The sequence below is a fragment of the Carassius auratus genome, unplaced genomic scaffold, assembly GCF_003368295.1.
Source record: "Carassius auratus strain Wakin unplaced genomic scaffold, ASM336829v1 scaf_tig00022604, whole genome shotgun sequence".
Taxonomy (NCBI): domain Eukaryota; kingdom Metazoa; phylum Chordata; class Actinopteri; order Cypriniformes; family Cyprinidae; genus Carassius; species Carassius auratus.
The window spans coordinates 39,212-65,413 of NW_020525203.1; the positions used below are offsets into that span (position 1 = coordinate 39,212).

A 26,202-nucleotide genomic window follows, 5' to 3' on the forward strand; every position below is an offset into this window, starting at 1 on the left:
ATCTCCTTCTGTGTGAATGATGTTTATAGTGTGATCTTGAATGACGGTCACCTTCACTCACTGACCATCTGCTCGCAAAAGCACAACATTAGGGAGCCGCCGAAGCCAAGGATGAACTACTGCAGTGTTCTCCTCGTTTCTCTAATGCTGCATGTGTGCAGATGTACAGGAAGCGTTTTGAAGAAGGCACCATCATTACTTCACATTTTAAATGTCCTGTTTGGATATAATGAGCATGCATTATTGCTCATACTTCAAAGAGAAGTTCATAAGCTCTTCTGAATAATGGAAACCCGCTTGTAGCAACAATAGAGATGGAAAAAACAGTTGCTGTTTTCTTTTACTTGTTTTGAATACAAAGCGTGTGCTGTCTGAATGAATTTAGCGAGAATCGAGTACATGCAGTGGGAACAGCTGCCCAATTCAGCCTCGTGTTTTCTAAACCTTTTTGCCGTTCTTTCTGCATTGAAACATTAAAGGAGATTCAGGACTGGAACAAAATGTGGGCGAATAAATGATGACACCTTTTCAATTTCATTGAATACTCCTTTAAAGAAAACTTAATGATAAGCACAAATGCACAGAATGCATTTGAGAAGTAGAAATTCATGAACTATACAATATAAATTCTCTTTTTGCTTTGTGGCAAGGTTATTTTAATATTATTTGCATACTATTATAGTATAAAATAATATTTAGAATTTGCTTTCATTTAAAAATATTCAGTTTTTATTTTTAGTTAAAGTTTTAGTAATTTTTATGATGTGCTTTGTTCATTTTTATTAGTTTGTTTTAATTTTATTTTTTATTATTTCACTTTTAGCTTAGATATTTAACTTTAAATTATGTTTATTTTATTTCAGCTTATTTTCAAGGCAACATTTCTAATTCTAATTTACAATTAATCGTTACAATTAATTTTCTAATTATCGTTTATAATTCTAATTTTAAGTAAATGAATATTTATAGTTTATTTTATTTTATTTCACCTTTATTTTAATTCATTAATTTAAGAAATCTTAAATTTTGACAATTTCAACAATTCAACAATTAATATTTTAATTATTTAAAAAAATTCATTATTATTTCAGATTTAGATATTTACTTTAAATTACATTTATTTTATTTCAGTTCGTTGCCAAAGGACCATTTCTAATTCTAATTTATTTATTTTTTCTAATTATCATTTATGATGCTAATTTTAAGTTATTCAATATTTATAGTTTATTTTATTTCAGCTTTATTTTAATAAATTAATTAAATGTTTAATTTGGACAATTTTAGTAATTAGTATTCTAATTACTTTAATTAACAATTAATTTTTAAAGTGTTAGTGTTAGTTTTAGTTTACAATATCAACACTGATTCGTGATTTTTGCTGAATGTGTAAAACTGGCAGTGGGTTTTGCATGGGCAAACATCACCATTATCTTCAGACATCTCATTGTATTTAATATATTTTTTTCCTTCTTGTTTCTTTCTTAGTTACTGCTCAACAGTACAGTAATTCAAAAGTTTATGCATGAAAGTCTGTAAAGTGGGTAAGATTAATTGTGCATTGTTTGCGGTGAGAAACTGGACTAAATAATCCTAAATGCATGAGGTCTTTCATTACCCTAGATGACACAGAAATCACCCAACCTTTTTTTCTCGGAAAGCTGAGAACCACACACCCACACCGCCCAAACCTCCCATGAACACCTGCTCTAGTGCTTCATCAGATGGCCGTAACAATCAGGTGACAGCTGTGACTCATGACAGAATGACATGTTTGCATACGTCACACACACACACACACACACACACACACGAGCTGTAGCTGTTCTTCAGGTTCAGCAAGCAGACCCTTTTGTTCCAAATGTTGCTGGTCAAACAAGCCTTCGGCGACACTGAACATGTGACACACAAAACATGTTTTCACTAAATACATCTTGCTTAGAAAATCTGAAAAGTGTCAGAAAAGAATGCATGACAAAGATGAGTATACAATTACTTAGTATTTATGGGAGTTAGCTATTTTTTATACCTTCAATTATACTGTACTGTTTTGTATTTTGAATTTTTAATACACACACATATATAGTGTCACCGAACTCTAGAAGAGACCTGAAGAAGAGCGGAGCAAGATCACAGCAGCGCAGTGTGAGACACTAGAGATGTGCTGAAGTCAACTCCTACTGATTTCTGACAGCTGCGACCTACTAAATATTAGTCGTAATCATCTTTCCAGCTCCAGTGGTTACAAATAAATAAAGATTTTGTGGAAATGCCTTGGTTATTTTGTCAAAGATGTTTGTAAAACAGATTCTGAGTGATGACGAAGTATACACATGTATATAGACTATCACTATCAGCTTGTTGCACAATGTTTTTGTTGTTGTTGTTGTTGTTGTAGTTGTGGATAGGAAAAAAAAGGAAGTGTATGAAGTTCAAGAGGTCAGATACACTTATTCACAGTCTTGTTCAAAACTAAATTACAATGGTGCAGGATATTGTAATGCATGTGTGCAATAGTTTGGTTGGCCTTACAGTGTATAGTACATGAGCACTTCTGCATTCACAAAATGCAGATGGCAAACCCTTCAACCATTTCTGATGCAATCATGACAGTGCATTTCCTGGTAACCGTAACCTTACACACCCACCATTATACCTTCCTGGGTTGCAAAAGCATTTGAATGCTGATGTGATGGAAACCGAATGCTGAGACTTTGTCTCGCTTCGTTTAAAGACGGATCGAGTTGCACAGTCCTATCTGGAGCCCAATTGTTCTCATGACACACTGTTATCTCTGAACAGAGCAGCCGGCACAGACACTGATGTGTTTCCCAGGCAATCTGTTCAGATGAGCAGACACAACACATGCATGTCACATGGATGAGTAATGTTACTGCATGCACAGCGGGAGGAAGAAAGAAATATACTCCCTCTCAGTTGATGTACTAATGGAGGCATTGCAACCTCATGAAGAGAAGACTGTAAACTGCTAGGTCCTGAAGAACTTTATCCTTTAAAACTCCAACTTCTGCTGGACTGTCTTCAGTGACTCCAGCTTCAATTCCCACGAGTCTTCTGCATCACCTCCTGATTGCTGGCAACGTCTGTTTCCTAGAAGTATTTAAAAGGATGGAGAACTCAAAAATGATTGCGTATTAACTTTAACAAAGCATTTATTAACCTTGAAAAGAAAAAAAAAACTCACCATATACTCCATACTGCTAGGGTATTCATTTGGATACTTCAATTGCATTAGTCTGAAGATGAAAACAACAAAATTTAGCCTTTGTTTTTTTTTTTTTATTACATGAAAAAAAAGTCAGTCTTTATCTTCTTATGGGAAATACAGGCAAGCAGTCAATATGGGATTCTAATAAATGGTACACACATCTGGACCCTGTACAGTAAGACCCAGAAACATAGTAAGGACATCAGTAAAACAGTCCACGTGACATCAGTGGTTAAACCATAATTTTACAAAACTACAAGAATACTTTTTTGTGCAAACAAAAACAAAACAGCGACTTTATTCAGCAGTTCTTCTCCAAATCGCATCTTCCACCATTATCAACAGCACGCAAATAATTACTGCGCATGGTGCTGCTGACCTAGAACACGCATGCGCTGTGAAGCCCATTTTTAGAACAAGAACAAAACAACGCAAAAGAACAAAATAAGAGCCCCTTTCCTGCACTAACTCACTTTTTTTGTGTCTAAAGTATGACTTGCAAACACATCTGAAAAGCCAGAAGTAAACGTCAGTTCTGCATTAGGATGATTATTTTTATTTTACCTTAAAGTTGCATCGACTTAATTTGTTGTAAAAATCACCTGCTGTAGCACACTGATAAAAAGTGTTTCATTCATCCAATTAAAAAAAAAAATAGGGTAATGATTCACATCTATTTTTTTACTTGAGACAATAGTTTTTATTTTTCATTGGATCAAGTAAAAAAATATAGATGTGAATCATTACCCTATTTTTTTTTAATTGGATGAATGAAACACTTTGCATCTTTGTTTTATTCTCACCAAAATTATTTGATTTTAAAATGTATTTATATAGCATACTCTTATTCAGTCTCACTGGTAAAGACTTATTTTTTTAAACCAAATTTATGAATGATTCGACAGAATGACCCAGCTCATATTCTAATACTATAGACTGCATTTAAAAAGCTTTGCACAGGCTGTTTAATGCTGATAATGACTCTGTAATGTGTCTTTACACAAAAACTACATGATGTAAATGGCCTAGAAATGAAAAATTGCAAAAGTGTGTGCGCAGATTATGAATTTGTGGGTACAGATTCAAAAACCGAGATTACAGATTACAAAATCTGAGCGCATGGATTGGAAATTCTTGGGCTAGGATAGGACATTCGAACCAGAAAGACACAGTTTACATTACATAAAACATAAAAGGTTTTTGTTTTTATGCTCAACTAAAGTGAAATAATGAGCATATTTCCACTTTGAGAAAATCGTGTTGTTCTTGCCTTGACTCGCCATGACTGCCACACACACTTGAATAAACCGAAACACACTCCGAACTCCCGAAATAAGTCAAATGATTCGCGATCTCCAAACTGATTTAAATGATTCGCGAACCCGCTCCGATCTCCCAAAATGATTTAAATGATTCGCGATCCCCAAACTTACTCAAATGATTGGCGAACCCGCTCCGAGCTCCCGAACTGATTAAAATGATTCACGCTCCGAACTCCCGAACTGACTCAAATGATTCGCGATCCCCAAATTGACTCAAGTGATTCGCGAACCCGCTCCGAACTCCCGAACGAACTCAAATGATTCGCGATCTCCAAATTGACTCAAATGATTCGCGAACCCGCTCCGAACTCCCAAACTGACTCAAATGATTCGCGAACCCGCTCCGAACTCCCAAACTGACTCAAATGATTCGCGATCTCCAAACTGACTCAAATGATTCGCGAACCCACTCCGAACTCCCGAACGAACTCAAATGATTCGCGATCTCCAAACTGACTCAAATGATTCGCGAACCCGCTCCGAACTCCCGAACGAACTCAAATGATTCGCGATCCCCAAATTGACTCAAATGATTCGCGATCTCTAAACTGACTCAAACTGATTAAAATGATTCACGCTCCGAACTACTGACTCAAATGATTCATGCTCGAACTCCGAACTGACTCCGAACTGATAATTAGCATATTTCCACTTTGGGATATGGCTCATTTAGATAAAAAAAAAAATTCAGAGCACGAATAACAGGCTAAAATAGTGAGGTTTCTTGGATATCAAATAAAAACATGAGCCTTAATCACAATACCTCAGGGCTTCAAATAATTTATTCTAAGCACGAGTCCTTTCAGAAGGACGGTTGAAAATATCTGTGTCGATTGAGACACATTTATAGTGATGCACCAGGAGAATGTAAATGATCTACTGCAGCTGCTTTTTGCTGAAGAACGATTGCTATGGCAACTACACGGCCAGCGCTGCTGACCTCAAGCTTTCCTCTGAACAGATTCAGCTTCAGCTTCAGTGATGCTCAGAAGGAAGTCCAGTTGTTCCTGCACAAATGCAAGAGGACTCTGTTTTGAGTTGGGCTTTTAAACAGATGCATTCAAACTAAATACGTAAGATTTATGCATTTGAATTGCATTTGAAATTTCCATTCATTTGCATTAGATATAAACTTAATGTGATGCTTATTTGGCAGTCATACAGAAATACAACAGTTCAGGTTTCTGTAATACTAATAAACTGAATGTGTATCAAATAAGCATTAACTGTACAATTAAAGTGGTTGGAAAGTTTCTATGCAACTCATTTATGCCTAAATATTTTTTTTGAGAGTGCATTATTTCTTACGCTTTCAACTAAATGTTCAATACACTAAACTTTACATACATATGAACTACTGAAATGAAATGAAAAAGACTTTTCTATGAATATAATACCCTTTAAAGACACATTAACATGACTATAAAGCAGAAACTGGTCAGATAAATAAAAGATAGCTTTAATGTTTGTTTGTGATTAGACGTTTTTGCCTATAGATTAACAGCCAATAGCACTCAAGGGAATTTTAACATAGAAAGGGCACTAATTAGGTAATTCTGCACATTTATTAACTTGCATTATGAATTTTACATACACAGCTGTGATTATATCTGTGAATGGGAGGCTGTGCTGATGCCAATTTCGTACTAATCAATTTGCACTTTAGACAGCCGAGACATCATTTTCCATTCATTAAGATGTAATTTGTTGTTATGAAGCAGACAGCAGCCTTTGACACTGAATTTAATTTCATCCCAGACTCAAACATCCCTTTCAGATCATGTTAATGAAGTATTGAGAATAAATAAAGACATGCAGATCGAAGTTCAACAACAGAAATATCTCACTGCACAGAAAAAGAAATCAATTAGCATGCAGCACTAAACTAGTTAAATTACATTTAAGAGGCTGTTTAAGAATCCTGTTGAATTTTTTTTAATGAATGACAATTTGACATTATCGTGTTGCTTATAGTATATTATTAAACCAAATTTGAATATCCAACTGAGGAGAAAACGGACCAACTTGATAAAGACCGACATAGAACATTCGTACAACGTTCGTACAACATTCGGAAAACATTCTATAAACAAAGTAACGCTAATAGAATGTTCGTTCAAAGTTCTCTCTCAGGTAACAAATGTAGGATATATATAAACATTGTGGGATAATCATTTTGAAATGTTGCTAAAATTGTTGCGATTATAACGTTATCTAAACGCTACTTTATTTTTGAATTAATATATTTTACTCTAAATATTTTAACAATGTTAAATGTCCAGTTTTCTTATTAATTAGAATGTTAATTAAAGGTTACTCAAACATGACATTCTACTGCCAAAATATAATGTTATTTGACATTTATTTAAACAAAATCTAAAAACATAAAAATTCTAGTGATTTTGTGATTATAAGGTTATTTAAAGGTTGCAAAAATGTTTCTTACAATGTGCATCTAGTATAAATAACATCATAAGGCTGTTTTGAGAATGATGATCTCAAAATAGTTTCTCAAATGTTACGGAAATGTATGAAAAATATATTAATAAAGATATCAGAACACTATATAAAGATTACTTTAAGAATGTTTTGTCCTTACATTTAACTTTTCAAAGACGTTAGTGAATGTTGCTGAGATCGTTTCCTGTTATTTTGGCTCGTCTTTAATAACGTTATAAAAACATAAGCACAAAAATGTTTGTTTTGGACGTTAATCTGTTTTTTAAACATTACTATGTTCAGAGAACATTCAAAAGTAACATTAACGTTTAGAAAATGATACAATTTTGTAATTGTATCATTTAAAGTTTTTACTAATGTTACAAAAAAAAAAAAACCTCAATGAAACATTCAAACAACTGGTCTTTCATTTTCATAACTTAAACAAAACTTTGGCAAAACATTTTTAGAACACTTTTTTTTTTTTTGTTTGTTTTTTAACTAGGAAATTATTATTTTGTTTGTGCCGTTTTGATCTGAAATAGCATATATCACAAACTATTGTATATCCATTACAGTCTGTGTCTGTCTATACAAATAAATTATCAGAAATGTGTAGATTTTGTAATTGTAATCAGCACAAATCATTTCACAGACGACTCAGAACCAAAGCAGAACTTGCTTCTAAAGGCTTATATCTGTATATCTTTAAAATAATTTATGCCACTAACCTGATGAATATTGTCAAATCCAGCGATCAGATCTTCTTTAAAAGAGTTGATTAATTTAATCTGCATTAGGACTTAAGCATTCTCCAACTCCTGGAAGTTGCACAAGATTTATTTCAGTCATTTTTGTGTGCATTAAGTATAAATGAATGTGTTAACCGACATTCTGTTAGATTTTTGTTGTTAATTTTATGAGCCACACTGTGTAAAATATGTTCACTACTTCAAAAGGCTGTTTTGATGTGTTCTCTTCAGTGTTTGATCCTCAAAGCTGCTTGTCCATCCTCTGCTGATTGTTGCTATGGTGATAATAAGAGTGAAGCAGCCTTTGATGTGCATCTCACACGCAACAACATGAAAGTGAACACAGCGACTGAACGACTGCGTCTTTCTACCAGACATGCTGTGCATCACCCAACAGTTCCTGGGTGTTTACATCTTTGTCTTTATCATTCATTTAATAAGACTTACATTAATTAATTAGAGTTCTTTTGATGTCTAAATCTGAAAAAAAAAGAGGGACAGGCAATAAGATCTTATTTTATGATAAAAGTAATTTTGTTTGACAATAATGATATATACAGTTTATTTATTTTAATTTTAAATAAAAAATGTAAAACTAAAACCATTATATATATATATATATATATATATATATATATATATTTAAAAAATTCAAAATCTATATAGACAAATAAAAAATAAAAAAGTACATACTTTCAAAATACTTATATTAAAAATACAGAAATTATACTTATTTCAATTAGTTGCCTAGGATGCATTTTTCATTGTTATTTACTGTAGTTTAACTTGATGTAATTAAATAAGTCAAAATAAATTGAAACAAAAAGAAATAAAAGAAATAAAACAAAAAAAGTATTATAAAATTTCTATACAAATATATTAAAGAAAAACAACTAATAAAAATAAAATGCAACAAAATGAAGGAAAAAAAAAGCTACTATCTCACTTATACTAAAATAAATGAATACTGCAATATACACAATATAGCAGTTGATATAATTGGCATTATATATATTCGCCATACTGTCCAGCTCTAAATATAAATAAATACTATATTCCTGGACATTCTCAGTTGAGAAAAAATTAATTCCTTAAGGAATAATTCAAATTTAAAATGATAACATTTTAAAATAAATAAATAAATAAACGATTCCTTAAAGGAATAGTGTTAAAAATAATAATAATAAATAAACGGTCAATTCCTCATCCTCATGTCATTTTAAACCCATATGATGAGTAAATGATGACAGATATTTCTGAGGGTCGGCTCTCCGTTTAAGATAAACTGGAGGTGTAGATCAGGACGGAAAAATCTCTAATTCATCAGTTTGATGAGGTAAGCACAATAACAGCACGGCTTTGATGTGCATCTTCAATCTGTAACGAAGCCTCTCATATCAAGGTTAATGAGAATTCAGCTAATTCTCTAATCAGCTTCTTTGAAATGTAAAACAGCAGCGTGTTCTTTGTCTGGGTAATGAGTTTGATGAGTGAACTGGAGTGCTTACATCATCATAAACATCACTCCATCCCTGTAAGGAGCTCAATGGCCTGTCCTCTGATTATTCATTGGCACCTGAAGGACAGGTTGAAACTATAAGGAGACGAATGATAAATAGTTTCCTTGTTTTGTTTTGTTTTAAACCAATGGCCATTTTATTAGGATTCCATTGTTTCCACGGTAACCAGCTTCCATCCTCCAACCTAAGGAACATGAATTCTTTAAATGACAGCTGAGATATATTTTTATGTCATGATCATAGATTTGGGTATGAATCTCAATCATAAACTTAGTCAGGAACCCATCTTAAATATTTTTTATTTGTAAATGCCAATTTATTAATTACATAAAAACCCTCAGAATTAAAAAAATGTAACAAAATGAATATATTAATAAATACTGAATGCTATTTTTTTTTAAATAATACTAAGATAACCATAACGCTAAGCACTTATGATCTAATAACCAGGGTTATTATAGATTATTAACTATACCCATAAAAAAATTGTTCTTTGAAAAAATAAATAAATAATGTTCACAGAAAAAAAAAAACTTAAAAATGTATATTTCTAATTTTCATTTAGTTGAACTAAAAGTACTAAAATAATTAAAGGTTAATACGCTAAAATGAAAAAAATAAATAAAAATAAAACAAAAACACAAAATTACTAAAACTTTAAAATTAAAGTGAAAACTGAATTCATAACAAAAGAAAAAGAAATATTGACAAACACTAAAGAAATATATCAGTGATACTAAAATAACACTGCTCTTATCCCGTTATAACTCATGTTAACTTGTTTTTCTCTTTTTCTGAGAGATAACAGACAAAGAACCTGAGCTAGAGAGGCATGAAATCATCATCATCATCGCTGGCTCCGTCGCTGCGGTATATAACAACAACAGCGTGTGAGAGAAAGTCACGCTCACGCTGCGATCGGCCTTCTGTCTGCAGTTCTGAGTGAGAAGTGTCTGGATGAGTAAACTGTTTACAGTGCTGAAGAGAGAAAACTCCAGATGAACACTAGCAAACCGAGCTGAAACATATGGAGGGATCGAGAGAAAATACACGATGGATGAGTTCATGGGACGTTCTTCTCACAGTTAAACAAACGTTGTTCCAGTAACACTAATAGAACATTATGTAAACATTAGAAGACACATTAAAGGAACATTCCATTTGACCGTGTTGGGAATGTTACTTTTGAACATTCTGAAACAAGTTTAAAAAAACGTTAGGTAAACGTTAACAACTAAAAGGCTAATGTTACATTTTATCACTTTGAAAAGTTACATTTGAACATTCTGGCAAAAAGTTATGAACAAATTATCTTCCAGTAACTTTAATGGAATGTCCATTCAACGTTATCTGGTCAAAAAATATTATTTATGCATCGTCCATAAAACATTATTTTCTGAAACTGATTAGTTAAAAAAAAAAAAAGTTTGAAGAATGATTTTCTAATGTTTCTGTTCAGTTATGATTTTTTTTTTCCGGAATGTTCACGGTTCAAAAACATTCAATACATCATTTTTTTTTTAATATTATTTTTTTCTTCTTATGTGTACATTTAAGAAAAGTTATATTCTTCTACCATTCCAAGTTAATGCAACATTATTTCAGAATTTTCTCGTAATGTTCAAAATATGTTTTTGTGCCGATTGTTTTGAGAATGTTATCAAACATAGCTTTTTAACGATCATTCTATAACATTAGTGGACAAATGTTTGAAAGAGACGAGCCTTGCAGAATTTGAGCCAAAGTTCTGAGAGAACATTCAAATGGTACTTTTATTTTGAAATGATTTGGAACGTTCGCTTAATAACATTCACATAAACAAACATATTTGATATTTGGAATGTTCTGAGAAACTTAATAGAACTTAATAAAAATGTTATAAAAACATTATTAGAATGTATTTTTGTTAGCTGGAATGAGGCAAGACTCAAAGAACATCGAGATAACCCATACTCGTCTGTTATAGTTTTCACATGAAAGTTGTCCTCAGGAGAGTCTTTCAGATCGATCTTAATCTACGATCTCTTCATCTGATGAAGGATGCATCTTAAGAAGCTCCCAGTTCGCCTCCAGAAATCAGGAAATAAACAGGAAACAGCAGTTGCTCTGAAAGATGCATGAACTTCATATGAAATTGATACTGGCGCTTGATTATGTAAGTGTGAAAAGTTTTCCCAAGACCAAACGCTTGCGTAACTGATAACGTTTCTGCATCTACACACACACATCAACCCTGGGCTTTTATACTAGCTGATTTTTTTGGCTGAGCTGCTTTTTCCGACCCAGAACTACCTTTTCTGCAAAGACACTGAATAACAGCATAGTAAGAATATGTCGTGGGTTGATGTGATTCATTAAAAAATGCAAGACGAAAGAGAAACCTACAAAAACCAGACATCTGGCAGAAGAAGGCAAGTTAGATAAATGGTAGAAAGTGCAAGCACACCAGATATATGTATATATCAAATTAAAAGCCAATTCAACATATAAATAAATACTATAAATAACTCTAAAATAGCATTGTTGCAAATATGCTTTCTGAATTTTGTTATTATCACTTAGAAAATATTTATATTTTTTATTTTAATTGATTACATTTTTATTTTTATATCTTCTGTTTTAATTAGAATTTTAATGTTTTTACTTTATTTTATATTATTTTTAATTTCATTTTAATTTATATGTGAAATAAAAAAGGTTGTTATATTTTATTTCAGTAAAAAAATGTAAATATATATATATCTTTTTTTTTTTTTTTTTTTTTTAGTTCACGATAACCCTGAATTTTGAGGAGACATTGTGTACAATAATATGCAATTATATATATATATATATATATATATATATATATATATATATATATATATATATATATATATATATATATATCACATCCATATTGCCTCATCTTTATACCTCTTTTTATTAATATAATAACAATAATTATTCCTCTAGTGTCTCATTCACACACAAAGCAAATATTTAAAGCAAATATCCAAACATGCAAACAAAACTCATAACAACAATGATGTAAATTGCTAAAACATTATGTCTGCTAAAATAAAACACTGTAATAAACATGACTTATGCGTGTCAGCAGTTTGTTATTTACATGTGCACCTTGTTTGCACAATAATATTGTGTCTGTCCTCATTTATTAATTAATTAAAACAGTAAAAGTGGCTAAAACAAACTAAAATGCGAATAGATAAAATTCAAATAAAAGCTAATTATAATGTGTGTTTCTTATGAGAGCTTCAAATGATAAACATGTCATGAACATTTCCTCATTAAACACAGACTTCTCTTTGCTGAATGCATGACATTTCTCACCTACACTTGTCATGTCATTTCCAAGGATGGTGTTTGTGTTGGACGGATGTGAAACATGTCTGGATCCGAGGCTGGATTAATGTGATGAAGTGAGACTGTGCTGGACATCTGGCCCTGACCTGCACAAATGAATGAGATGTCACTTCTGTTTAGTGCGGCACCCATCCACTCGCACAGGAACGGATACGGGACAGTCTCGTCAGAGGAGGAACAAGGTACAACACAAAGAAATCTGTTTTTTTAAAGCTCTTATATTTTAAACAGTGTTCTTTTGTTTGTGTGTCGTGTCTAGACTGAAATCTCCTCTAAACAGACTGTAGACTGTATTATTAGATGAAAGGCGTCTCGAACAGTAGGATGTTATTCATTTTAATTAATGTTATTTTGTGCTGTCCTAAATAGGAATGTATTTGAAGGAAAATATTGACAGTGAATTAAACTATTAATTCTGTAGGATGTACGTTATGAGTACTTGCCATATTTCTAAATATATGGAGGCTTATATTTAAACTTAAAATATAAAGAAATAATGATATTAAATAGTATTTGTGCTCGGGCAAGGATGAGATTTAAAATATATATTTGATAAAATATATATATATATATATATATTTGATAAAATATATATATATATATATATATATATATATATATATATAGTTATAGTAACTTGATGTAATGAAATTAAACTTAAAATGTAAACAAATATATAAACATATAGATTAAAATTTTTAAAACACTGAAAACTAAAAAAATAAATAAAGACAGATTCAAAATATTAATATTAGTATCTATCTGTCTATCATCTATCTATAAAAATACTATTCATATAATTTTATAATTATTTTTGTGTATATATATATATATATATATATATATATATATATATATATATATATAACAATAAAATAAATACAATTATTATATTATACGTATATATTTATATTTTATATAATAAAATAAATTATTAATTAATATATATATATATATATATATATATATATATATATATAAATGTTTATATACATATAAAATAAAATGAATACAATTATTATAAAAAATATATATATATAATATATATATACATATGTTTGATTATTATTACAATAATTTAATATAAAATATAGAATTGAAAAGCAATCATGCTTAGGCCACAGTGCTAAATTTGCCCGTGGTTTTTATCGTCGTAAGTCTCATTTGACTTCATGTCTGGGGCACAAATATTGCAGGACAAGCTGATCTTTAATGCTTAGTGGTTTGTTGAGTTTTGGAGGTTTGGACAAATCAATAACGATGCTTGATTTAAGACTCTTCTTAATCCACCGAACTGCTCATCTGCTCACCACACTATTGATTTTAACCCTTTCCTCTAGACCTGGGCGTGAGATCAGGACTGGGTTGAGGATGCAGGGGCAGTTCCCAGCTCACCCAGCCGTTCAGGACATCCTTCAGCATCACCCTGTCGTCTGCTCCTGTTCGTGGCCTTTGATCAGAGACACGAGCCCGGCTCTTGAGTGACACGCACAGGAAGTGCTCGAGGGGAAGCACGGGATACTGTTTCCTCAGGGTCCGACACCCGACGACCCCTGCCTTTGACAACGGACTGAAGATCTAGAGAGACGGAAATGTTTTCAAGTGCTGAGACAGAAACGTGCTTATTATAGTAACATTTATAGTGAAGAAGAAAATAAAATAGAAATTAAATGTATTAATAAACACACAGACACATACACACACACACACACACATATATATATATATATATATATATATATATATATATATATACAGATGAAAAACTTTATTTTTTATCAGTTGTTTTTCTTTAATATGTCTATGTAGTGTTATTTTTATTTCAGTTTTGGTTTTAGCTATTTCGGTTAAAATAAATGAAAATTGGTTCTTTTGTAACTTCTTTTTTTATACATATATATTTTATTTCAGTTAACATTTACTGTATTTTATTACAAGTAAAAAAATTATGGTTTTACTTTACTATAACTCTGATGTTCACATTCATGCACGCTCATTTTACTTTGTGTCAAATGCATCTTTGTTCACTTATTATTCGCATAAATGCTTAATTTCACTTCATTTACATTTATGCATTTTAATCCTTATCCAAAACCACTTATATTGCATTCAACATGCAAATTATACTATCAGTTCTTGGGGAACCAAACTCATTTTTTTATATTGCATTGCACTACTATTTAAGCTAGATTTGGTGTTCAGAAATGCATATAAGCTCCTAAAAGCATCTGAGAGTTTCTCATCTGTTCTGTGAATCGCTGACCTTTGGTTTGACCTCTGGCTGTGGCTCATCATAGTTTTCATCCCCTTCTTGTGTGACACACAGATAGTGTGTTGTTGTGTCATCATAATCCACACACACTCCTGCTTTTGTTCACGCTCAGAAAACTGCAAACGTGCCGAACACACACACTCACTCTCTTCTCACGTATTTCATGAAACATGTTCAGATATTTATCTGGAAAGAAGCTTTAAAGTGAGTCAGACGTCGTCATAAAAAAAACTCCTTCAGGATGAATTTGACTGTTGTTATACTGTAAATAGTTAATATTTTCGTTGTTCTTCAGCTGACCATGCAGTCACTTGTAAAATGAGTTCAGATTATATAAACTCATTTGGACGTTTCTGCTTGGCAAGCACGAGAGAAAATGAGGGCAATGTTTGTCAGACCATGTAATGGAGACATGCAACCGCTTCAGTCTAAAAGAAATAATCTGAAGTTAAAACAGATCAAAATCTTTCACTTGGATGTTCGATTTTGTAAATACAGCTTGATAAACTAAAACTGTGTCCGTCTTCATCTCAGACTGAAAAGTAACAAATGTGATTCTTTTAAAGGGGGTGATTCATTTATATATATATATATATATATATATATATATATATATATATATATATATATATATATATATATATATATATATATATTTATGGATTTTCTTCATAAATAGCTCTACCTTAGACACACTTAGCAAAATAATCAGTCAGTCCGAGACACAGTTTATATCCCAGATTAACTCTATAATCTGATTGTGACAGAATATTGAACGCAATACATGCATGTATAAATAAATTACTTAAAGTGTCACTAACACTCATTTCATATAATATAATGAAATATCTGCCATCAATATGTCGCTTGCAGAAAATGGACTAATACTGAATATCTGTCAATGAAGAAAAATGCTTTTTGCTCACATAAAGTGCAGTTGCAGCATCTACCAGCAGGGGCGCGCTTAACCATGCTAAACCATGCTAAACCATGCTAAACCATGCTAACCATGCTAATCAGCTAAACCATGACCCCTGGTTCAAACAAGCTCGACTGTTTCCCAAGCCATTGCCGTCTCAGTGATGGAAAGTAGTTGCAGAGCAGATTATTGCGTTGTTATTTTGATGAAAGGTCACGAGAGCAAACTACTGTTTTTCATTTCACAATAAGACCAGAAACATGTTTTAAGAAAGTAAACAAGGTCGATTGCATTGTATGTCGACATGAAGTGCAGTGGGGGATGTGTCATATTATCAGATGTGGGTTATTTAGTCGGCTCATCCTAGCAAAGGGTTAAGCCTGGCTCAGAGCATTCGTTTCATTTCCTCTCCATTTCCATCTGAACAAACAAGCGGGTGACCTGACGGAGCACAGAGGGGTGGAGAGGAAGAGGAGGAGGGCGTTCGTGACTCGAATGAATGCAGAGAGAGAGAGAGAGACGGAGAGGACACCCATGCGACCGTGAAAAGCCTGCAGTGTGCAGACGGTTGGGGAGGGTTGGGTAAACCCCTGAAGAGAGAGAGAGAGAGAGAGAGAGAGAGAGACACTGACTGACTGCTGACTGCTGATGTGGCTTTAGCACAATAACAATTCCAGGAAACCGAGGCCAGGTTCACAGAGCTGCTGCTACTGCTGCGTACTTAGTGTTTACCTTCATTACCATCTGAGTCACTGGCTATGTTTAGAACAGCATATACTTGACCACTCGTACCCTTTCTTCAATATGCATACTGTGCACAAAACACTCATTCCTGATTGTTTTGTTGCAGCAATGGAAAACAAATCGATTTCATGTCAGTGTAAAAGCTATACATATAAATAACCAGAATGATTTAAAGGGGTAGTTCACCTTCATTTGCTGGTCCCCATTGACTTGACATTGAGTGTTTATTATGGAATCCAACAGGGACCGGCAACTGAAGTTGAACTATCCCTTTACATTTCACTAATCTTACAAATTAGGATTAATCCAATATTACTTTCAAAATGTGTGCAATATTAAATCTCATCTCGTTTTCATGCATACAATACATTCAGTGATTGAGTGAAGAATACTTTTATAACACTTTTTAGTAATGCAATGCACAAAGTGAATTGCCTCAGTAGGTGATTCAAATTCGATTCGACTATCGATTCAATTGATTCGTTTACAAGAATGATGGCAATCAAGTGATTCGTTTGTGAATTGAACAGCAATAAGTTTTAGCGATTCAGCAGTTTATTCCTTTAAAAGAACTGCACTAGTAAATTTTCACTACAACCTTGTTTTAGTTTTTCTTCTCCAGAATGATTTGCCAATTGATTCAACTGATTCACGAAAAACGCACGAATCAAGTGGTTGGATTTGTGTACTGAACACTTCAAGTTTTTCCCCAAATAAGTCGGCAACTGATTCAATTGATTCATTTAAACGAACAGGCTTGATCGAGTGATTCATCTGTAAAATTGCTCTGGATATGTTTAGGGTTTGAGAATTACTGATGATCAGAAAGATTCGCCAACTGATTCAAATGTACTGTATTAATTTAAAAAAATGCATTAACAAAGTGATTCATTTGTGAATCATTTGAGAAAATCACATTACTTCTATAAGCATTTTGTTGGTTTTCATAGTACAACATGCTATCACTTTCCTTAACACTCATCATTTCCAACATGTGATAAGAGTTTGACGAAACTTGCACATTTTTAATGCACCTTATTCAATATCCAACCTCTACTCGCAACAATTCATCACTTCTTCGTTTTGTAAAGTGTCGTCTGCGAGCTAAAAATGGAAATAGAGATGGCTCTCCTCACCCGCCCAGCCTCGGCTTTTACACTTATGTCTTATGACAGCGTCGCCTCTGTTCTGAGTCATTTTCTGCCTGTCTGTCGAGAAGTATATTTATATGTTTATGTTTGGACATAGCCCCAAAGTAGGCTACTTTACTGCAAGTGACACCTGATGATACGGAAAGATAACAATTATTTATCTGATCTTCTAGGCCTTCACTGTGGACTATTCTCTGCTTGTTTTGAATTGGACATCATAATCAATATATCAGTGAATGAGTGACAATTACTTTTATATTTGACACTTTTATCCCAAATGAAGACAAGCCCATAGTGAATTGCATCTGTAATTGATTCAAATTCGATTTGATTCAATCGATTCATTCAAGTGAGCAGCATATTGCACTATAGGTTTATTTCTCAGAATGATTCGGCTTTGGGAATCATTTGATCCATGATTCATTGAATAGAATCGCATCAAGCAAGTGATTCAACTGATTTAAAAAGAACAACGGCCATCAAGTGATTCCTGTGTGAACTGGACACATTTTCTCAGCATATTTTGTATCAGACAGCTAAGCTAGTGACATTTATATTCAACACTTAACCAAAGTGAAGAGAAGAGCAAAGTGAATTGTCTCAGTCAACGATTCAAACCGGTGACTCAGAATGATTCGGCAATCAATGCATTTGATTCATTTAAAATAACGGGACAATAAAGCAATTAGCAACAGCACATTTCACTTTGAACTGATTGAATGATTCAACAATCGATTCATTTAAAAAAACTGCATCAATTTAGTAATTAGTTTGTGAATTGAACAGCACATTGCACTGCAATTTTTTTTTCCGAAATGATTCACAATCGATTCAATTGATTCATTCAAAAGAACCGCAATAGATCATTGAATTGGACAGCATACCAATAAGCTGTGTTATATAAATTTTAATATATTAATAATGTGACACAATTAGAGAGATTTAGAGCCTAAAATGACTCTACTTCATCTAGTTTTGTCCGTTTGAACCACAGGGCTATATAGATGTTGAGATATCGCCATTGTAAAGCATTATAGGTGCAAACCATGCACCAAAAGAGAGTATATTTGCATCGAATAGTTGAAATTTGACTTGCACTTTTCCATAAGAGCTATGTACAGATATAATTTAAATTCTGTTTGTGTTGCATGGAAAAAAAATAGCAGCATACATGTTGGGATCGACATGAGGGCGAGTAGATAATGACAGAATGCTCTGTTTTGAGTGAACTGCCTCTTTAAATACAAGTGTGGATGTTATTTTTTCAGAGGAACTCAAAGGCATGCCCGCTTCAAATGGTTTTATATAAAGTGAGCTCCGTGTGACATGAACTAGTTTCAATGGCTCTTTAATTTTTTTTCCTGTCAAAGCCAATCTCTGCCGTGGTTCTGGCCTAGATTGCTTCAAAGGCCTTCTAGAGTTATCTAGGACAGACCACATCCAACAACAGTCTCACAGAAAACTCATCATGCAGGGTAAAGAAGGCATTTGCATTGACTTCAATTGACCAGAAAAATGCAGAACTGTGGCACAAACAAAGAAATATTCCTAGAAATCCAGAGCTGAAAGACGTGGAGAGACGAGATTAACCGAGGTCATTGTGGAAAAGAGAAAAGAAATGATTCCACATAGAAATTATTCCTGTGGTTTATTGGAAACATATGATGAAAAGTGAAGCTTCCTGTTTGGACACATGACTCTCAATTCAAAAATACATTCATTCATGCTCTTTTTACATAATTCTAGTTCAACATTTGCCATAATTGCTTGGTTATTTAGCTTTAGTGTACAGTAAATAGAGAAAATAAGAGGTGTTAGACCTCTAGTATTATTGTTAGTATTAACTGTTAGATGAAAAAAAATTTAGACTTAAAAAGCAAGTCTGTAAATAAAATGTATAAAATGTAAAAAAATTTAACTGAAATGAAAGTTAAATAAAAACATAATAAAAATGACAAAACACACAAAAATGCCAACTTAAAACAAATAATAACAAATATTTAAAAAATTTAAAATAAAAACGAATTAAATAAAAATATTTATTGATAATATTCATATAAATATTAGCTAATTCAAAATATTTATAAATACTTCAATGGTAGTATTTAAGGTTAGGATTTATAGTAGTAGTTTTTAGTTATTTAGTAAAAAGGAAATAAAAAACTTAAATACAAAAAAAAAAGACAAAAGCACATAAAAAAATTACTAAAATGTAAACTACATTTAAAAATAAAATAAATATTAATTTTAATGAAAATATATTTAGTTATAAAAAAATTTTGATAATACATTTAAAAATTTAATATAAAAACAAAAGCTTATTCAATTCAAAGTATTAACAGAAAGATATTAGCCAATTTAAAATATTAATAAATGGTATTAACACTAAAATAAAATAAATAATTCATAATAAATTCATAATAAAATGAATACAATTCATTAATTAAATATATTATATTAATACATATATGTCATTTATATTAACTAAATAATTAAATTAAAATCAATAAAACATAACAAAAATGCTTTACACATATGAATCAGTTTAGGTGTGTCAGATATGCTTGTGATGATACTGTGGATAAAAGAGTGTGCTGAATGACTAAGTGTAAATAATACCAGCCACAATGAAAAGGTCATGTGATGAACCTGAGAAAAACTCACAAAAGCAGCTTGAATGTAGCCTTAAGTCTCCACTCAGGTGACTCCAGACCCGTCTACACCTGTGGTGTTACATCAGCCGTGCGTTCGGGGTCCCAGGGGTGTACGGGAGGTGTAGGCTTCAGAAGAGAACCACCTGCTCCATAACAACCCATCACAGCCCATTCAACCACATCTATGAGCCTGCAAAGACCACCAAACAAAGAGTCTCTCATAAAGCCTGAGCTTTGTTTCTCACTCACTTCCATATTTTCTTTCTTTGCATTTATCCCGTCTCTCCCGAGGGCCTGTTAAGACATCGCCCAGGCCTGAAAGCAAGGTGGAGTCAAGGGTACGGATTGTTTGCAACCATTGTAGGGACCAAAAACGAAGCCGTGGGCTATTTTCGTTGGATATTGTAAACCTACACATGCGGGATTATGAAGAAGAAAGGGCAAGATGTTGAATGGAAGAGACGCAGCTCGTTGAGGAGGGCACAGACTCTGTTTATCTCTCTCATCGTCATTTTGGTGGTAATAATGTGTGTCTATCTTCACTTGCTTTTGTCCACTCCCTGGACTGATTTTGCATCATTCCCCATATTTTAATTTCAATGCTTTTATCATTCAAACAGCCTCTTTGTGCTTATCAATGCTGTGCAAATGCTTAAAAATATAAATTGTTATATTTACCACAGCTGTACACAAATCTTGTTATTTTAGATACGGATTGATTCTGCATGAACAAAGTTGATGTATATTTATATTGCATTGCAGAATGTTAATGATCTTAACTGTATTGGATTGTACATTTAATTTGGCGACAAACTCATTAACATTAATGCATGCTTTAACTAACAATGAGCAATATATGTTTTACAGCATTTATTAATCTTTGTTAACATGAATAAATATACACATAATACAATTTTAAAAATGATGATTGTTGTTTAGTTACTAAATAAAGTAATATATTAAAAAAAAAAAAAATTCTTCATTGTTTGTTAGTTCACAATGTATTAATGTTAACAGTCTAAAGGTCGGTTAGTAAATAATACCAGTGTAGTAACATAAGGTTAACACCTGAACTCTTATTGTAAAGTGTTACTAAATATACTTTTGAGAAATAGGTAATGTAAACTTATAGATGTGGTGCAAACATTGCATTAGTATCCTAATAAAAGGCTCATGGGACATGCCATGTTGAGATCACATGACCAGTGTCAAACTACTTACTTTTGCTCATGTTATAAATAATTGCTGATTGCTAATAGTGCATTTCTCTAATAGCATGCTTCATCCATGCAGCATTCATATTGGTCATTAATCAGTATGTGATTTTCATAAATCTTTACATTTTATTGCCCCAGATTTATTGCCAAGTCTGGTCCTCACAGGTTCAGTGCTTTTGTTTTCATGCAGTCTACAGCAGTGCCAAACAAACAGACCATAATAAACAGAATGAGCCACAGGGGTTTGGCCGCGAGTCCCACATGAACCTGCTGCTGGGGTGGGACAATTGTTTTTAAGTGTAACGTAGCAACGGCGAGCACAGAGACATTTTACCCAGACAGCGGATCCCACACAACCACAGCAACACGATAAACAATCTGAGGAGGAGATGTTATATTCAGTAAAAAAAACAAAACAATTTAAAACACAGGAGGAACAAAACAGATGATGCAACTGAGTGTTAGAAATGTCTGCATGTATTGAAAAGGGTAACAGCGAATACTGTTCTAGCATGTAAATGAATAATATAACTACAGTTTAATTAACTAAAGTATTTTTCAGCAAAGAAGACTCTAAATAAGAATCTGATTTTAGGGGAAGTAAAGCAGAGTCTCATATGCATAAATATAATATGAAACTTTATGAGACTCAAATAAAAAACAAAGAGGGAGCAAATACAGAGAGAATAAAATCGGACCCAGAATGGAGCCCTGGGGTACCCCATAAGTAATGGGAACTAAGCTTGAAGAAAATTCACCAATTTCCACAGAAAATTTGTGTGATATGAGGCAAACCAATCTAATGCAGAATCACAAATACCAACCTCAAGATTTAAACTTTATAACAGGATCTACTGTATTGAAAGCAGCAGTCAAGAATGGTACAGTTACTAGAATCTGCAGATAACAAAAGATCATTAAAAGAGCAGGCTTGGTTCTGTGTTTTGCTCTAAAGCCAAACTGAAAAGGATCCAGGATGTTATCAGAATTCAGGTAGGAGGAACTCTGGTTTAATACAACCTTTACCAAAAATGGCAATTTTGAAATAGGCCTATAATTATTGAAATCAGTGAGACCGTGATTTGTTTTTTTGATTAAAGGCGGGACCACAGCATGTTTAAAGCTTGATGGAACAATGTCTGTTTGTAAAGAGCTAATGATAATAGGAAGTAAACTAAGCAAAACTGAGGGCAGAACATCCTGAAGCAGCTCTTTAGGAACGACATCACAAGAACAGGTAGTTGGTTTCATATTTAAAATAATGTTCAACAACTCGGAAAGTGAAATAGCTTAAAGGTTTGAAAATCCTTTCAATATTTGCATATTGAAAGTTCTGGGATATATTACAAGAATGCTGCACCCTTATCGAAGAAATCTTGTTAATGAAGAAGTTAAAAAACTTCTCACGTATCTCTAAGCTACAGGGTCTGGGCAAGTTGGGCTAGAGTGGTTTAACACAGAATTTAAGGTATGAAATAAACAATGACACTTCCAGAATTCATTTTTTTATGAAATTATAAAGGTATTTTGCCCATTCCAAAGAAATAGCTTCCTGGAGTTTAGAAAAGCTGTTCTGCAAAAGTTCATATGAAATTTGTAATGTATCCTTTTTTCATTTTTATTCTGCCCTTCTGCAATCCTTCATTAAAGCTTTAATGTAAACCAAATACATTTAAGATTGCTAAACAGGAGGAATTAAGTCAGTGAAAGTCAGAAGATGTAAAACTATCTCTTACAAGAGGTCTCGAAGGACAACACAAATGTGTATTAAAATCACGAAGAATCATGAAATCATCAGTACTTGGGACCACATAAGATAAAAAATCTGAAAACTTAAAAAAAGTCATTGTTTTTCTTTTGGAGGTCTGTATATCATAACACAAAGCAGTGGACTAGAGTAGGCATCAATGGACAAAAAGTATATATTTGAAGAGGTTTAGAAACAACTTTCTATTGCTAATAAATTTCAATTACAATACTGAATTAAATGTGAAACTTTGAAGCAGAAAGACTGAAATTGTATTTTCACATAAAACACACTAATTTTTTGTTTATAACTTAAAAATATATATATTTTAGGGTGTGGAAAAATGCTTAAGAATATATTATTCTTTATAGTATAATGAAAGTGAAAGGAAAAGCAATAACAATTTCCATTTTTGCACTAAAATATCCCATTTTAACCAATGGATGATGAAGAGGACTGCACTTATATAAGAATCCCAAATGCAGTATCCGTAGTCCCGAGACACAAGGCCTTTTTTATGACTAATCTTTTTACAGTAAGTGAACATGGAAAGTCTGTAAAAAAAAAAACAACCCACATGACAAAAACAGTCTGTCATTTCCAGAGTATTTGACTCTGTTTCCAAGCCATGGCTCTCTAATGGCTTCCATGTGTGCGAGTTGGGAGGAGAAGCAGATCTCTGTGGGTTTGCTTTGTCTGAGAGCTCTTGGCAGCATCGCAAGGATTCCTGAAAGCCAGAGCAACATGGCATCACCCCAAACAACTCCCTGACTCAGAAGCACAAGGGCGCCCTGGACAAACTTCCTCTAGGAAGTATGAGCATCAGATATAGGGTTTCTCCAGTCGGGAAATGAGTCACACTTTACTCACCCAATCCTTCATCCATTCGTATTTAATAAAGGTGTGTCCGCGATTCTTCCTGCTCTCTTCATCCCGTCCGTCTTAAAACCCCGTGAGACTTCCAATCTAACTTCCTTCAGCTGTACAAACCCGATTGCTTTCCTGACTCAGTGTTTCTGGTATTCCTGATTGAGAGAGTAAACGGTGATGTTATGAATCAGTGATGTACATCCTGAGCTCTTGAGTTCAATTCCAGCCATGATTCAGATGGCGACTGCGATGGAAACGATTACTGGTCATGATTTAACAAGATCTGGACGCCAGGACGCCTCGGTTTTCGACAGAGCTGCATGTGCATACATATGATTCATAAACACAGTCATGTATACTCAACCATCATTTTTTATCATGTCAATATGGACCAAAATCTCTGAGGAATGTTTCCAATATCTTGTTGAATCAAAGCCACAAAGATTTAAGGCAAAACTAGCGAAGTGGCCAGTGAGTGAATATATTAGTATATCTAAATCTATATTGCAAGGGGCAAAATATATTGTTATATCTATATCTATAAAAACCAGGGGCAAACATATTTTGGTAAACGAATTACATGTATATACCGTATATATATCAGTACATACCTGTTTTTTTTTAAGAAGACATTTAGAAAATCATCTTTAAAGTTGTCCAAATGAAGTTCTTAGTGATGCGTATTAATAATTAAAAATTAAGTTTTGATATATTCACAATAGGACATTTACTAAATATATTCATGGAACATGATCTTTACTTAATATCCTAATGATTTTTGGCATAAAAGAAAAATATATAATTTTGACTCATACAATGTTTTTTTTGGCTATTGTTACAAATATAACCCAGAGACTTAAGACTGCTTTTGTGCTCCAGGGTCACACACACACACACACACATTTCTAATATAGATTTTAAAATAGCTTTTTATATAAGTTTTTATATAAGTAAACAAGTGAAAATACAGTAATATGAATATATTTTTACGTCTATTAGCAATGCATTTGTGGCATCTGTGGGTTTGCTTTTGTATCTGTAAAATGTCACACTTTATGGCTTGTAAGTCTGGTTTTATACACGGTCATGAATCTTTGAAACCCTAAGAAAAATGTTTCTATTTTTTAAGGGAATTAATTTTGGGGCCTATGCAAGACCTCCCGAGTAAGCGATCGCATTTTGTTGCTATGTGCCATTTAGGAGTGTTTACCTTTGAGTCTCTGGATGCATATTTATTTTGTTCAATATGTAGGATCTCATATCATCAGTGGCACCAGACATATAAACCAACTGAATTTATCTGATGAATATATTAATGAACCACTAAATCTTGCCTTGCATTCACCAGTTTAACCATATCCACAAATGCATGCGTGCTTGCCCATGAAATGCATTATGGATCAAGTGTGCATAACACATTTACCAACTTAAACCAGCAATCAGCAGAGCCGTAGCAACAGCACACCATCCTGAAAAAAAGAGAAGGAAAAACGTCTACCAAGGGAACAGACGCTATTCTGAGCCTGCAGTGTGACAGAGGTTCACATTGACACGGTTTCCTAAATGAAGTGCTGCGGCCCGCGAGGAGGGGGAAGTTCGTCTCGCTAGCTATTCTTCTACTCTCCAGTGTCATTGTTCAGACAGGAAACGCCACAGAGACGTATTAGTTGACACACTATTTTAAGTAGGTTAAGGGCACACACACACACACACACAACTGACTAATTCATCCTCTTTTCTTCATGTCCACGTCATTGTCATTGTCTATTAATACGATTAGCTTGAATCAAGACGGCTAATTTCAGTTCTCCTCTAGAGCAATTACTGAAGATGCTGTAAAGGCTGTAAACAAACCGCTTAAGTTTCCGCAGTGTGCGTGCTGAAACATCAGTTAATAATGGATATAAAATAAATTTTAACTGAGATTTTTATTTTACTTGCTAAGGATAGATTTCTAATCTTCACTGAAAGTTGAACAAAAATGTATAAAGACTAAATAAACA

The 26,202-nt window shown here is 33.0% G+C and overlaps 1 long non-coding RNA gene across 1 annotated transcript; it reads right to left on the minus strand.

Annotated features, from left to right (window-relative positions):
* Window positions 1-1,404: 1,404 nt before the first annotated feature.
* LOC113077455 (uncharacterized) lies at window positions 1,405-24,433 on the minus strand. Its single transcript, XR_003281342.1, has 6 exons — window positions 24,200-24,433; window positions 20,376-20,555; window positions 14,021-14,203; window positions 12,593-12,711; window positions 3,203-3,254; window positions 1,405-3,108 (listed from the first exon to the last, which is right to left on the minus strand). It is a non-coding gene; the product is annotated as an uncharacterized LOC113077455 (long non-coding RNA).
* Window positions 24,434-26,202: the final 1,769 nt, after the last annotated feature.